Here is a 16,841-nt window from a genome sequence, read left to right on the forward strand (position 1 = left end):
TAGCAATTAAGAAAATATCTCACAGATGAGCCCCAAGGCCAGTCTGTCTGGTCCTCTTCAATCGAGGCCGAGGCTCCCTTTCTTGGTGACACTAGGTTTTCGTCAAGTCAACAGCTCTCGATCTGGCAGTGCATCAGTGGCGAGTAAGCTGTTAAGAATTCTTTGACAGGGCAATATTAGGAAGCTCTTCTGGAGATAGAACTGGATCCACACAGGAAGTGCTGTATATCTGTCCCCAATGTTAGAGGGACTGAGAGGGGCTGAAACCCTGACAGCAGCTGGAGCTACACGTAAGTGCTGACATGCCTCTTGGTGAGTCACCTGATCTCTCTGAGGCCTAGCTCCCTCCTAAGGTCTTTGAGAAAACTACGGGAGCCAATGCAGATGCGCAGTGAGGGTGTCCTGTGTGCTAAGGGCTTCAGAGCAGGGCTGGTATCTCTTCTTCACACGTAAGGAATTTGCAGACCTTTGAAAGGCACAGAGGTTCGTGGAGCATGGCGAATAGCTTGCGCTGTTCTTTTTGTTGATCTAGAGGACTTAGGATGCTGTGCTCTGAACAGTGTGTAAGAAATCATGTCACTGAAGTCCCCAATACTGTTTGGCAGGCTACCAGGGAAGAGAAGATTCTTTTCACAAGTGACAAAGGGTCTACATGGAATGGGCAATGGTGACAGACTTTACTGAATACTTACTGTGGTGAGCACTTCCTTGTTTTGTTTCGTTCTTTTCCTCACTAAGTTTGACACAGGGTCTTGCTAAGTTTCCCAAGCTGGCCTTGAAGTCATGATTCTCCACTTCAGCCTCCTAAGGAGCTGGGCATGATACAGGAAACAGGCTCTTTGAGGTGTGTCATATGAAAGCTCACGTATTTCCCAGGCTACAAATACAGAGGAGTGAAACAATTCCATCATGGCCACACAGAACTGAAATTGGAACCCAGGTAGTCTGTGCTCAAAGTCAGACCACATGTTCCCAGGGTCCCTTACAGGAACACCCTGACAGTGACTGTATGTGTAGCCCATGCTCTATGTCCACTTCTGGGCCACCATGTGTTTGCTACTTACTCTGAGCCCTTTATGCAGGTAAGAGCTGGGAGTAAATAGGAAGCCAGAGGCGCCTGCCAAAAAAAACTACTTCAGACAGTAAAAGTCGAGGGCAAGACAGGTTCCCCCGAGGAGCACACACAGCTATCTGCGCCAGAGGAGGAAGATTGACTCGGGGAACATTCGAGATGGGTCTGAAGGGACTAATGGCCATTCAAGAAAATGACATTTCAGCCCAAGGAGGGAGATGAGAAAAAGTGCAGTACGGTGTAATCAGACAAGGTCAGGTCGTTGGGTTAGCAAGAGAGAAGACTCATGACAGCTGCACGGCCAGCCAGGGGCTCAGTGTGCATTAGCAAGTTAGGTTTTATCTAGTGGGCGTGCGTTGGAGGAACTGCGGGGTAGAGGTAGAATGGTGGGTACTGGGTTTGGGACTAATGATCCTCAAGGCCATGTGTGGTGAGTTTCAGGAAGAAAAGGCAGATTAAAGAGACAGGAGGGTAGGAGAAAGGCAAGAAGTGAAAGGGGAGGGAAAGGGGAGATGGGAAGATATGGTGGACTCTGCCTACCAGCCCTTTACAACAGGAACACCCTGCATTTCATTTCCTCTGAAGAAGTCCCAAGTCATGCTCTGAACCTCACATCTGCTTCTTGGATTCGTCATCCGTCACGGGCACCAGGTATATCTCTGGATACACTGAGCCTTCCTTCTCTGCCTGCTTGAATGCTGTTTTCACCACAGAAAAATGTCACCTGGAGTTCCGCCCCTCTCCTGAATCTCCCTCCTCCCTATTGTCAGCCATGCTGTTCACCCTTGGTGTTTCAGCTTAGTCACACCCTTCTCTGTGTCTCTGGGTGCTGTCTCAGTATCTTCCCTCTGTAGCACTTGACACAGTTACCATGGCGCGTTTGTGTGCTAATTTAACTAATGTCTGTCTCGACTTTAAGCCTCACTGAAACAATTAACCATGTTCTGCTTATCTCTCCTGAGATAATATGTCCTCCTGATGTTCTGTGAGAGAATGACGAATGCATAGGATTTGGAAACTGATTGGAAGAGAGAATGAATGCTAACACTAACTAGGCTTTAGGGCACTAGTGACAGGAAAAGGGCTGTTGTCTTTTGCAGTGATGGGGGCACAGGACAACACAGCCCGGGACGACTGTGAGCCAGCATTTTTGCATGTTAATTAGAACTGCATTATCAGCTTGGCCAACCAGCAGACCACAGCAAAATACCACTACAACTCTGGGGAACAATTAACAGCCAGAGAAAGGAAAAATGGTGATTCTGAAGGTATGGGAGTTAAAATTAGTTTGTTTGCATACAACCGGATAAAAGTAACGGAGGCTTAAATGTGGAGGTGTTTACTTGTCTCTAAAATCAAAGAGGGGGCCCAGTCCTGGTGAGGGGATTCACTGGTCATCTGAGAGTTGTGTTAACGTCTGTACCTCCACACTTAACATGTAGGTTGAGCCCTCTGCCTCCTTTTGTCTGAGATGGCTGCTGGGGAGCCCTCACTACCAAACTTATCTCTCTGCAAGCAGGGGAGAGAAAAGTGTTGGGGGTGGGGTGATGGGGTTAGCACCATTTCTTCTATTCACTGTGGCAGAAAGTACGGCATAAACAAATGGAGGAGGACTTATTTTGGCTCATGGTGTTCTGCCCATGCTTAGTCAGGCTCAAGCTTGCCCACTATGCTTGGAGAGAGCATCATGGTTATGGAAACCTGTGGTAAATAAGGTTCTTCATGCAGTACTGGACCAGAAAGAGAGGGAGGAAGAGACTCCAAAGTACACACCCAGTAGTGACCCACTTTCTCCAGCCAGGTCCCAGCTCCCAAAATAACCCTAGGAGCTGGGGACCAGCATTCTGCACATGAGCCTATAGGGGGACATTTCACACTCAAACTATAGCAAAGCAAGGAGGTGAAAGGGTCCCTTGAAAGCCCTGTCTACTATCTCAAGGACCAAGAGTTTTAAAATGGCACATCTTGCTAAGGAAATCTGGGAAATGTAGCCTTTTAGAGAGAGAGTCCCCAGCTCCCTTAAAGGAGGTCCAGGGTTTCGCAAGTAGAGAGTAGTGGATATGAGATTGATGATGACCTAGTATAGTATAGGAAGCAATAGTCAGGACCATCAATATTCTCCCACCCGGGAGGAATGATAAGGGCCCCAAACATCTACATGGAATGAGAGAAGGAACAATCCATAAGACTACTAGACCACAACCTGCCTCTGGCTAACAGAGAGACCCAACCAGAAATGAAGAGACTCGGCCGAACTTCCGTTGTACATGAGCAGAAAGCTGGGTCTGAAATCAGATCCCCCTTGGCGAAGTGGCAGAGCAGACTGTGGGAGAAGAGGTTGCAGAAGGATCTTCAAGGTTATCTGGGATGGGGTCAGGCCTGGGTTTGATGCCCAGCTGGGTCCGTAGGAGAGTTCTATGGGGTGCCAGCTTCTATAGGGTTTAGCTCTCCTCTGTGTACTGTGCAATAGCACAGTAGGTGAGCTATAAGTAGTCATCATATTGCCATCATTTTTAAAGAACAACAAATATTTTTTGAATAATCAAATGGAACAAGGTAGATGAGTGAAATGACAGCAGAGAACCGCCTCAGCTGGGTTTGCTGTTTGCACGCCGAGAGATCTGAAGCTCGGGTATACCCTTAATTCAACTCTGCTGCTCCTGTTTTCCATGCTCGCTTGGCCTCCTCGTCCCCACAGTAACCCTCCTGCACCATGCCCCCCGTCTCAGGGTTTCTGCTGTGAAGAGATACCATGACCACAGCTACTCTTAGAAAGGAAAGCATCTCGTTGGGGCTGACTTACAGCTTCAGAGATTTAGCTCATTGTCATCGTGGCAGGAAGCATGGTGCCATGCAAGCAGACATGGTGCCGGAGAAGGAGCTGAGAGCTCTACATCTGGATCTGCAGGTAGCAGGAGGTGACTGTCCCACTGGGCCTGGCTTAAGCATCTGAGACCTCAAAGCCCGCCCCCCAGTGACATACTTCCTCCAGCAAAGCTACACCTATTCTAACAAGGCCACACCTCTTAATACTGCCACTCCCGATGGGCCCAAGAGTCTATTTATTCAAACCATTACATCCCCCTAATACTGGATCCCCTTCTAAACACACAGGTCCTGGAGGATCAGACAAACCTCAGGCCCCTCACTGGTCCCATGTTCTTCTGCTCATCCTCATCCTCACATCCCCCATCCCACCATCCTATCCCCTCAACATGTGCTTCTCTCTCATTCCCAAGGTGGAGTTTCATAGCAACAGTCTAAGGAGACAGTAGTCATGGACTCTGTCCCTGAATGGCACTGTAACTGATACATGTACAATACTGTGTCATAAGGCATTGGGACTGGAGGTCAGGCAAGCTCTCTGTTCCACATCCCGTGTCCTTCATCTCCCTGGCCCCCTGACATTTCCCCATCTCTCTCCTGTTACCTACTCTTTGCTACTGCATCTGACTTTATCTTGTGGAATTTAAAAGGCTGGAAAATAGTTATATTTATGGTATTCCCCTTGTTGTCTTTAAAAACACCTCATCAATTCGATATCAGCATTCTAAGCAAAATAGCATTAAATTATCAGAGGAGATATGCAAAAGTCTGTAAACATTGTAAGTGAGACCCTCGTTAAAATTAATTTATTTTCGCTGGGCATAAACTAGATTCTGGCTTTATTTGGAAACATGGAATTTATGCTTGTTGTAAAATACGCCAATAAGTCCTACACTGCTATAGTCAGGACCGGAGCCAGCTGGAGAGGAAACGGAACTCGGCCTTTGCTTGTCTGTGGAAGTTTCACATCCGCATACCCTGAAGCACCCTTTGCTGGAAGACTCCTCCAGCTCCTCCCTGAAGAGAGATGGCTGTCCATGTGGGGAAAACTGCTGCTCTCATCTGAGCCTCAGTTTACCCAGCTACAAAATAAATGTGCCGTGTTGGACCAAAACAACTTCCAAAAGATGGGATGTCTTCAACCCACTTACGGAGAACTCCCAGATAATTCTCAATCAAGGAGTCTGAGACTCAAGTTTCTGAGAGCTGCGATCATTTCCTATCTAGCCCCATACATTCTAGAAGAGAGAAAGCACAGAGGGGGAGAGGGATTAAGAAAAAACTATATTATCCGCAGGAGGAAAGGTGTAAAGGGCAAGTATCATGGAGGCTGGGACCTAGTTGTGTGCACCAACCCTGTCTACCTGGATAGAGCATCAGTCATCCCTGCAGTGGGAGACTTACCAGTGTTTGCTTTGTGTACCCTCTAACTCAGTGGTTCTCAGCCTTACTAATGCTGCCACCCTTTAATACAGTTCCTCATGGTGTGGTGACCCAACCATACAATTATTCCATTGCTACTTCGTAACTGTAACTTGCTACTGTTATGAATCATGGTGTGAATATCTGATATGCAGGAGATATAAGACCCCTATGGGTCGTGACCCACAGGCTGAGAAGCACTGGTTAGAGTCAAACCTGTTCCCTGAAAATGAATCACTTACTCTCCTTCAGAGCTTGAGTCTCCATCTCTGGTGTCTGCTTTGAGCCACTGGGAACTTTTAGCAGCCCCTGTGTAGCGTATGGAGAGTCCCACAAAGAATTAGTGCAACGTCAGAACAGGCAAGGTGATGGTTGACTCCCCATCCTCCCAAAGGAGCTCTTTCCAGGTTCTAGCTGTGGGACATCAAGTGTTCTCTCTGTATCTAGGAGCAATGGACTTCAATGGCCAGCCCTGTTCCCCGCAGATCTGAAATAAAGAGGTAGTCTCTAGGTTCCCACTGACAAGGTCCTCTTATTGGCTGACAAATATGGTGGAGCCATACGGCAGAGAGTGCCTGGTTTATCTCATAGATGCTCAGAAGCAAAGAGAGGGGAAAGGATTATTGTCCCCATATCCCTACTGCTTGCTTACCCTCCCTGCAGAATCTCAGTGGAAACCTCCTTACTCCCAGAATTCTTCCACTTTGCATGCCAGCAAACCTTGCACTGTGTGGACAATGCAAGGTCTATTGCCCAGATGAGCAGAATCTCATTCTAGTTAGAGAAGCCCCAGTGACTTAATGGCCCCGGTTTCCTAAAGGCACCACCTTCTAATGCCATCATTTTGGTGATTGCATTTCAACATATGGATTTAGTAGAGACAGGAGCATCCAGATACTAGCACCAGGTTATGCTGTAAAGTGTTTGCCTCGGTTTAAACCCATAACAGACCTATGAGAGAGTCAATAGAATTGTATCCATTTCCCAGAAATGGAAGTTCAGAGAGGTGAGTAACTTGCCAAAGGCCACACGTGGTCGGCAGGAGTCCCAGGGTCCAGGGCTAGGTGGCTTGCCTCTGTAGCGCAAGCTCTCAGCTACTTTGTTTTATTGCTTCACCTCTGACTTAAGGAGTTAAAGGGTTGCTGGGCCGTGTAGCCCATAGCCCCAAAGCGGTCAACATTATCCAGCTCTTTCTTGACCTTCCCATTTGCCTTTCTGGAACCCAAGCAGGGAAGAGTAAATGTACTTTGAGGTGGAAATAGCCTTGAGAGGCAGATAAAACGCCAGGCCTCTGTTTCACTACAAAGAAGCCGAGCAACTGAAAAGGGTGCTCCCAGAATCTATAAAGACAAAGGTCTACAAGGTCTGGGGTATGGCTCCCAGCAGAACACAGGGTTAGCGTGTGAGGCTTTGGTTTCTCCCAGGAAATGACAGGATTCTGCTGCGTTTCCTTCTGAGGGTTACGCTGCTCTGCTCCAGTGCGTCTGTTTTTATTCTTTGGTTCGTTAGACAAGCAAGGTGTAGAGCTTCTTCCTGCGGGAGGTGAGCAGATAGCCTCGCTGGGATGAGTCACAGCCTGGATTTGAAACAAACGTACCATGAAAAACACACAGGGTGTGTAGACTCAGTAAATAACTAGCTGACTGACGCTTCTGAGACCAATTACTGACTGCCCAGCTTTCTTAATCCTTTCTCTCTCTCTCTCTCTCTCTCTCTCTCTCTCTCTCTCTCTCTCTCTCTCTCTCTCTCTCTTTTCTATTTTTATACAGGCTTTCCAAAACTGGAACCTCCTTGTTGCCCCCTCACTGCACTCTCCCCGTCCCCCATTAAAATGCACACCACTCTTTCCCTTTCGACTCTGAAATCTTGGGACCTGGACTGGGTATAGGTGAGACGTGAGTGCAGGGCTAAAGAGGAGGTATATAAAAAGGTGAATGAGTAATTCATAAAAATGAATATTCTCACCAAAAGGAGCCGTCTGCCAGCTCTCTGCTCGGCTGCTCTCTCTGTAACAACTTGGAATTAAACCAATGTATCATCTTTTTAGTGGCTGCTCAGCTGATTTACCATTAACTTTAAACAACCCGTTGTGCATGGGGAACTCCACTCTACCATAATGATGATGATGTTTTGCCCTGCTCTTTTCTCTCTCTCTCTCTCTTTTTTTAATAATGCAAACCTTGAAATTGGCTGGATTAATTCAGCTGTGTTTAGTACGCTCTCGCACCTAACAGAGAAAGGGACGCACAGGTGGGGGACGCTTGCTTTGGTTTAACCAGCCTCAGGAAGTCATTTGCACAAATCCTCAGAATTGGCTTTCTTTTCCTTTCACTTGGCATATCTTTCTCAGAAAATGTGAGCCGTGAAGATGTGGGACTTGTTCAGGCTCTTCACGAGCCACGGCAGATTGCTTCTTTTTCTTCCCATATTGGACCCAGAGGCCTGCAGGTGACAGGAAAGACATCTGCTGTCTTCATGCTGACTGTGCATCTGAGGGCCTGGTCCCTCACCCTCGCTCAGTGTTTTCTGGATTGGTCAGAGTCTTTTTGTTCTCTGCTTCTCACAGCCGGAGCTGGGCTCTGCCCCTCCTGTAAGATGTGACTCTAAAGAAAGGCGACTGATTTCCACACGGGGCTTGCAGAATGAGTGTCATTACAGTGCCGCCACCCCTTGTAACTCTCCACAGGCTACAAGCCTGTGTGTGTCCCCTGCGGTTCCGAGAACAATCCACGGGCGAACACTGACGGGAAGGGCCATTATGGTCACTGATGTTCTCGCCATCTGGAATGGTTACAGTTGTCAGGATTTGAGACGGCTCACCGTGCTGAGGAATCGGGTTTTTTTTTTCCCCTTTCTAATGGCAGCACTAATCAGGAGGGATGAAGCTGTTGCTAAGAGCTGCTTCGCAGAGAAAATCCCCCGCCAGATGAAAAGGAAAGGCCGCTGCTGATTTGTTTTTACCCATTTGGAAATGAAGTAGCTTGGAAAGTCTTCCTCAGCTCTAAAAGGCCATCCTTCACTTCAGGAGCCCGTGGCTCTGCCCAGCCTGCGGGAGGGTCATGCTGTTTTTATGGGCAGAGGACCTACCTGTTCCAGGCTCTTTGTCCTTGCTCTCTGGCCAGCTGTGCCATGTGGAGACCGTGCAGTTCTCTTTCAGGGTCTCGGCAGGTTTTGATGGAAAGGGCAACACAAATAGGTGTGGAGGCAGGTTTTTTTATTTTAATTTTTAATGCTGTCTGCTCCCTCATCTGTCCCATGTGTATGTACTGTGCAAGCCCTGGCCTTACTCCTGGGAGTCCCCTTTGTCAGAGATGGCCCTATGGAGATTTCCTCAGGTAGCTGGAGAAAAGGTTGGTGACCAACAAGTGTGTATGCCAAACCTCACTTGTGTGTGTGTGTGGGGGGGTGTGGTGGTGGGGTGACAGATAAATGCTGGGGACCAAGGAGAACCCATGACAAAGTATCAACAAAGCTCTGGGCAGCTACACCATGCTCTCTACGGGCATAAGCAGCAGTCAGGTATGTGAGAAAGCCTCCTGTGGGGCAGGCTCAGAGGGAGGGAGGAGTGTTAGCTTAGAGCAGTGGTAGTCCAGTGGTCCAGTGGGTAAGGAACTCTTTCCTCAGGCTCACAGTAATGGCCTCTGGAAGTCAGCGGAGAATCTGCTAGAATCAAACTCCCGAGGCTGTGGCTGCCCTTCACCAATGGCAGGCAAGCTGCTTCAGCTCCCCTCGTCAGCCAGAGGGTACTTCAATTCCACCGCACCGGGCAGATCCCAATAAGCTACCCTCCCTAAGGTTACAAAAGTTCTGATTTACATCAGTGTGACCTTAGGCCCAGGCTTTAAGAACATGTGGTACTGTACTCACAAAGTTGGAAGAAGCCCTCAGTCCCAAGGGAAGTCTGTCTGGTTCTTCGGAGTGTCTCTTGTGACACAGAAGGCCTAGGGCTTCCTAACACATTACCACAAACTAGGTACCAAAATAAATAAATAAATAAATAAATAAATAAATAAATAAATAAATAAAATCAGAAGAAAACTATTCATTCACAGTTCTGGGGACTGAAAGGAAGCCTGTAATAAGTAGGCTGATATGATTAATCCCTCATGGAGCCTCTGATAACTTCATCTGTATCTTTCTGCCAACCTCTAGTGGTTGAAGACAACCAAGCCAACCCCTTCTGCCTACTTCTCCATGCAGCCTTCCTCTGCATCTTTTTTAATAAGGACGCTTGTCTCTGGACACGAGGCTCGCTCACCCTTATCAGAATAGCACACCTCTAAGTCCTTAAGTGGTGTCTTTCCAAATAAGGTCAAATTCACCGGTAGGCCTGAACGTATTTGGGGAGTCATAATTCAACCCACTATCTGTATGATTTTTCCGTGCTAGGCTTTGCTGAGATGCCTCCTGGATCCTTAAATTATTTAAATATGTTACCAGAAAAAGATGCCATCCACTGATTGCTCCTATGCTAGGAACGGACCCCAAGACTCCTCAAGCTAAGCTTTGTAAGCTTGTCACTCTCTGCCTGACTGACTATCCTTGTGGCAAAAGGAGGAGTCATCTTTGCTTTGCTTAGAACTAAGACAAAGGCTGGGTGGCAGTGGCGACCCTTCAATCCCAGTGCTCAGGGTGTAGATCCCTGAGTCCGAAGGGCACCCTGGTCTACAGAGCAAATTCCAGGAAAGCCAGGGCTACACAGAGAAACCCTTTCACCAAAAGCCAAAAACTAAACGCCAAAAAACCCACAACCAACCAACCAACCAGAATGAAGACAATGAGAAGAGCTTAAAACCCCACCTCAGATGGTTTTCCCTCCTGAGAGGAAACAAGGAAGTGACATTTCCTCCTGAGGTGATAGCTCATTCACAGCTGGGTGACAGCCATATTTTGTTCTTTTCTCTGCTCCTCTTCCCACCTGCTTGAATCTCGAACATCTCCCAAGCAACCACATGTCAGATAAACAAAGCCTTGAATCTCAGCCTGGGGCACTATTAGGAGGTGTTAGACCCTTTAGAGAATGCAGCCTAACTGGAGGAAGTTAGGTCACTGGGCTCACGGTGCTGCAGAAGATGTTGGGACCCTAGGCCCTTCCCTCTTCTCCTTTTGCTTCCTGATTGTCAGGAGGTCAGCGGCTCCTTCACCATGGGCTCCTGCCCCCACCTACTTACTCTGTTGCCAAGGTAACAGGGCCAAGTTACTATGGCTGAAAGCTCTGAAATTGAGAGTCAAAATAAACATTTTACCCTAGAACTTGTTTATCTCAGATGTTACGCTGACGGAACCTGACAGTCCTCACCCTTTTCCTGCCACCAGGCTGGCAGCCCAGAGTCTCATCCTCTGCTTACCAGTGTTCAGTGTTCCTCTGGGACTCTAACTTGGGGTTGAAGCGCACGCAAAGACAGTCTTTCATTCCTCCCAGCTCAGGCTGAGGCGAGCAAAGCAACCCAGAGAGCCCCGATGACACCCCTAAGTTCTCTAAGTCTTGGCCTCAGGCAAGCTTATGATTCAAATCTGGACACCTGCACCCCAGGGGTCACGTCTGAAGGCTCACACCCAGCTGGAGGCACTACTTTAAAGACTGTCTAGTCTTTAGTGGGCAGAGCCTAGATGGTGGAAGAGTGTCATGAGCGGCCTCTGAAGGTCAAGCCTGTTCCACGGTCCAATCTAGATTTCTCTGCTTCAGATTCAGAGTCGGGTGAACAGTCTTGCACCATGATCTCCCATAGATCAAGCCAATTCTGCTGTTATGCCTTATCTCTGTGATGGGCTGCAATGCCTCTGAAAGTCTGTACTACAAGAAACCTTTCTTCCTTAAATTGTTTCTGGCAGGTATTTTGGTCACAGGATGCCAAAACACACTGAAGGAAACCATGGAAAGAAGGGGTTGTCTATCCTGCCCTCCCTGTCGCCCCTTATTGGGGATCAATCAGCCTCTTTCCTGGAATGAGCTAAGTGTATGAGTGTGTGAGCGCACAAGTGCACGAACACTCGTGCAAGCACACACACACACACACACACAGAAAGAGAGAGAGAGAGAGAGAGAGAGAGAGAGAGAGAGAGAGAGAGAGAGAGAGAGATTCAATCCTCTATGCTCTGTGCACTGGGCCATGGTCCTACCCCATGCTCTCAGTAGAAGCTCCACATCATAACAATACCATGTACACCCTGGCATCACCCAGACCTGTAGATCCAGGAGCAAAAGAAGAGTTGCTTCTTCCACCCACTGCACAGAGAAGCATTAGGTCTGGTCCTTCCCAGGCTTACTCCATGCCCTGTCAACACCGGCTCACTCACCTCCATTAACCATTTATTCACCGATGGACTGAAACAGGGCTCCCATTAAAGGGGGCAAAGGGGACAAGGGAAGGGACCAGACTGACAAACGCATAGAAGGAATGCTGAACGCAGAGACTCATCATGAGTGAGCAGCAGTAGCCTTCAAGGGCTCACAGTGTGATCCAGTTAGCTCCGGGTGAGTCCTCCTGTGTTATCTACTCTACAGGGTCAGAAATGCAAGGGCTGGCCTCTCCTCTTCCAGTACCGCAGACACCAACAGTTAACTTAATGTGGGGGTGTGGCTTGCCGGGAAATTACTTCAAATTTAGTGACACATCAATGATGCCCAGAAGCTACATGCACTGCAGAAGTGAAGTCTGGCACACTCCCTCCCCCACCCAAACACATGCAACACAGTGTCCTTAGCTGTGCCCAGCGAAGGAAGCTGCTGATTTGAGTGTGTGTTTGTGTGTTTGTTTGTTTCTATTTTCCCCAGGAATCAAAGTTTGAAGTAAATATGAGTTGTTCTTATCTGTTGAAAATCAGTTCTGTTACTTCACCCTCTTCTGCTTTAAAATGACAGCTTCCTATCATGACTACAAATGTGTTAGGCCCAGATTCTTTAGAAAAATAAAACAAAAACAACAAAACAGGTAAGACCCTCTTAGACATGCTTATACTGAGTTACTAAACAGCAAAAGCTCACTCTGCCTGCAGTTCACGGTCTGGGCTCTCTCGAAAGCAATTTAGTCAACATCAGGGCGGACTCTTCAGTTTTGAGAACAGTACTTAAGAGATGCATGATTCTAATTTTCATTTCGTTTTGTCTTTTTGAGAGTCTTGCTTTGTAGCCCAAGCCCAACAACTCTCCCGCTTTGCTTTCTCTAAGCAACAACAACAAAATCATTTTCAGTATGTATATGTGTGTGTGTGTGTGTGTGTGTGTGTGTGTGTGTGTGTGTGTGTGTGCATGCTCGTGTTTAGGTATGGATGTGACTATTCAAGGAGGGTGTTGTGTGTGCATGTGTACTCAAGCATAGGTGGGGACCAGAGGACAAATCAAATGTCATTCTCAGGAAACTGTCAACTCTCTTTGAGTCAGAATCACTCATTGGTCTGGAGACCACCGATTAGGCTAGACTGGATGTTCAGGGAGCCCCAGGGAACTTCTGTCTCTACCTCCCAGGGCTGCTGGAGATCAAAGGAAGTTCTCGTGCTTGCAGAGCAAGCACCTAAATGACTGAGTCATCTGCTGGCTCATTCCTCCATTCTCCAAGCACTGGAGTTAATAGATGTAACCATTACACCTATCTAAAACCTATGGACAAATCAGTCATTCAACTCCTCTTTGTAGAGGAAGGGATGGGGAGGTTTATTGATAGGTTGGCAAGGGAAGGAATCATCGAAAGCCAGAAGAGACATTCTGAGTTCTGTGAATGAGTCACAGTGGTCCTTTCACCAGCCAGGCCATGACCACTGAGCCTGAGCTTGTAGCTACCAGTTGGTGGCCTTGAACGATTGTACAGTCACTGGACACAGTCTCCTCGTCATTGTCCTCCACCTGCCCCGTTTACCTTAAGTTGGAGATACTCTGCAGTTGTGTTTTGTGCTTTTTAGAACCTTGACTAAGAGATGCATTAGCCATAGTGACCACGGTGTCACCAGCAGGAGACGTCTGGCGTTCACAATATCCTCTGAGTCTGTTGGCTCGCTCTCTTGCCGCTTTTGCTTTATGGCCAATTAAATTCCTCTAAACCTCCTGTCTGTCTTTATTCTGGGCCATTTACTAAGCTAAAGAACCAGGTGGCCCAGATGTGGAGATTCATCTTTATTGTGGCACGAGCTTGGAGCTGTCATTTAAATCCTGTGTGTCTCATTTTCTCCTTTGCAATATAGAACCAATGAACGCAAGAACTTTCAACTTGATTAAATTTGATCAGATTTTAGATGTATCTCAGTACAGCTAAGTATGCTCGTCGCCGCCCCACCCCATCCCCCGCCCCGCTCCCCACATACTTTCTTCTTTTTCTAAAGAGAGTTTGCAGATTCGAGAGAGGTTAAAAGGATTGCTCCAAATTTCCACCTCCAGGGTTAATAATACAAATGAGGTCACACACAGAAGGTGGCACAATACTCAGTATTGCCTTTGGCCAAGAATCGAGGTACACCAAGACTGTTCTCTTCCCTTCCCTTCAGCTCCCCGGTCATCTCTCTCTGTCTGCCACTCAGGTTTGCAGCCAAGAGGGACTGGTAATGCAATCACGCCCGATGTGGCTTTTGACGTGCACACGAGGGCAACTCTATTTGTCTTGCTCAGGAAATGAACCATGAGAACTGTTGGTTAAGCAACTTTTAAGGATATGAAGGAGACATGCTGGTGGTTGGTCAGTGTGTGTGTGTGTGTGTGTGTGTGTGTGTGTGTAAGTACATGTTATATGGATGCACATGTGGCATAGTGGTCTGGCTTTTTTCAAAATGTGAGCTCTGAGGTTGAACCCGGGTCCTCATGTTGGAACGGCAAGCACTTTCCAAACTGAGCCTAGTCCTAACCTCAGCCTTGTATTGCTACTGCAGGATCTTGAATGTTAAAAGATTTGGGTAGAATACAATTATGTCTGGAGGAAAATGAACAAGACCTTAACAGCTCAGAAGACAATCTGTGCCTATGAGAAATTTTCCTCTATTCTTCCTACAAGCTTGATTCCTCTTTGAAGACATCAATTGAAAGCAAAGTCTGTGTAGAAAGTGTATCAATGACCTGTGATTAATTTTCAAATATTGTCAAATTCTCTTTCCATTGGAAGGCGTTGGCTCAAGTTCTTAAAAAAGACAGAGCTCTATACCTTGACTCTGTGCAGCAAGCAGAATGCCCAGGGCGGTGATGGAGTTGAGGAAGCAGCGGTGCACTCGCTGGGACCAACATTTTCCAGGTTTTAGCTCTACTCTTTGGAACCGGGTGAAGGGCAGTGACCCTGGGCATCTGAGTTGCTTTGAGCTTGCTGTGCTTTTCAGTGTCTGTGGAGGGGAGTGCACAGCCATGGTCCCGGGTGCGTCTGAAGTGGTACTCGTGTTTCAGGCCTAAAGCACACTTTACAGCAAGATCCGGGTGACAGTCACAATCAGACAGACAGCACATTCAGAATGGGGAGTTTACAAAGGTGTAGAGAGACCCACACCCAGAAGTGTGCCTTGCCAATTTGCTAACCATCTCTAATAGGCCAAGCTGACAGCCAGTATTAACTACCACAGCGGAGGAGGCACAGCGGAGGAGAGATGAAAATCTGGAAGAGGAAGAAGATCCTGTGCTTCTTTTCATCCCATGTTCTGCTCTCCTTATCTTCATATCAGAAAGAACTGCTTTGAGAATGTTGCTGGCAGGGGGTGCCTAACCAATAAAGACAGCCGTGTATTTTCTGTTTAACCTACAAAATCATCTTTTAGTGCCATGGTGTATGTGTGTGTGTGTGTGTGTGTGTGTGTGTGTGTGTGTGTGTGTGTGTGTGTGTAACTATATCTAGCTAGCTAGGCTACCCATCTAGCTCTATATGCACACACCCATGAACATGCACACATACACATACCTTAAAAAAACACAAACAGAAAAGGAAAATATCAGTTAAACCACAAAAGGAGGCAGAGGAATGTGCAACACGTGTAATGCAATATCAGGCGAGGAGCCAGCTGACAAGCTGGTACATCAGCTGTATTAAAAAGGTATAGATCTCACTAGAACGTTAAAGTGATTACCTTTGAATAACTGAAATAAATATTTTCCAGATTTTCTTATTTTTTAGCATTTTCTTTTTTTTGCTGGACATGGCTCCCCCTGACAATCAAGAAAAAAAAATACTTCTAAAAGCCTTGTGACCCACCTTGAATGATAAATATTCCCATTAAAGAGCCCTATAGCATCTGCCCTGCCATCCTGTATAAAAGGCATTGATTTACCTGCTGGCTGCCTACTGACTTGAAGGGAAGCAGCCGGGGAAGGGCAGCCACCTCCCCCTGTAACAGTCAGCGTGTGTGGCTGAGGGTGCAGCTTTCTGTGATGGAATATTGCTAAACGACGAAATTCTATCTCCCACAAGAAATTATTTCTGCTGGCTGTGCAAACGTCAGGCTGGAGCCTGCCCTTGGAGAGGCAGCCGCATTGCTAAGTATCTGTAAAATCAGCAGAGACGGCGCGGGACTGGTCACAGTGGCTGATTTTACAAGCTACTCACGGTGGGCATCTGCACACAGAAAACTGTAGCTCAGAGAATATTTAACCTGTTGTGATTCTTTCTTATTTCCTGCTTTGCCAATTTGAAAGGGTGTCATTTCACCCAAAGGGGAACGCTCTTTGTGTATGTGAAACAGCTTCAGAGGCGTCTGAAAAGAGAGTATAATACACCTGACCTAAGTATAATGTGATCTCTCTCTCTTTTGTCTTATGGGTTTTTTAAACCATTTGTCACCCTGGTACTTCACACTCTGAGATAGTGACCTGTCTCATTACCATGCCAGGTGTGTGTGGGAGTGTTTTCAGGAAGAACTGAGCACTGGCTGGAAGACAGATACCCCACTAATTTTCAGTCCAGCTCCCCTCAAATGTCAAAGATCCACCTCCACCTGTGGGCTATAAGCCTACTGGGTCTGCTCAGTTCTAATCCTCTAGTCTGAAGAGATCCTATCCTGTGACAGTGGTCGGGCTGACATTTGCCAGTGCACAGACACTTGTCCCCTGCTAGCTTGACACCAAGGCGTTTGATAAGAGCAGATGCAAAGTGAACTTATCCCACATGGACTGTATGTCCTTCAAACAACGCTTGGTGAGCTCCCCAAGGTCCCATCCATCTCGTTTATCCCAAGAGTCATTTGTTGTCCATTTTACCCTTCAAGCTGGATTCTGGAACTAGGACGTTCTAACCAAGGGAAATGAATGTTTGCATGGATCAAGTCAGTAAAATACAACATGTTCAGGGATGTTTCAGCTACCTTTTGATTAGTGTACAACAGGTTAAACCAACGAGGATACCTGTTCTTTGACAAAATAAATACAACAGAAAACCCACTGACCTTTTCCACATAACTCTTGGGTCATGCACCCACAAATTCTGGCCTGGAAGATGTTGGGGATGGGGTTATTATTCATGCGTACACTGCACAGTGACTTATTCAAAAATTCCTGGGAAAACAAGGCCACTCTACTAGCATTTATTGTAAGCAGAGCACCTTTAAAAAGGGTGGTGTTTCCAACTTC

At 47.1% G+C, this 16,841-nt stretch overlaps 2 long non-coding RNA genes across 2 annotated transcripts; one reads left to right on the forward strand and one right to left on the reverse strand.

The window, feature by feature from the left end:
• Positions 1-1,446: 1,446 nt before the first annotated feature.
• Positions 1,447-14,996, forward strand: LOC147996325 (uncharacterized). Its single transcript, XR_015678084.1, has 3 exons — positions 1,447-1,723; positions 2,173-2,340; positions 14,817-14,996. It is a non-coding gene; the product is annotated as an uncharacterized LOC147996325 (long non-coding RNA).
• LOC147996326 (uncharacterized) lies at positions 4,666-7,330 on the reverse strand. The gene is made up of 2 exons (XR_015678085.1): positions 7,286-7,330; positions 4,666-6,896 (listed from the first exon to the last, which is right to left on the reverse strand). It is a non-coding gene; the product is annotated as an uncharacterized LOC147996326 (long non-coding RNA).
• Positions 14,997-16,841: the final 1,845 nt, after the last annotated feature.

Source organism: Rattus norvegicus, chromosome 2 (genome assembly GCF_021556685.1).
Source record: "Rattus norvegicus strain SHRSP/BbbUtx chromosome 2, alternate assembly SHRSP_T2T, whole genome shotgun sequence".
In the NCBI taxonomy this organism is placed as follows: domain Eukaryota; kingdom Metazoa; phylum Chordata; class Mammalia; order Rodentia; family Muridae; genus Rattus; species Rattus norvegicus.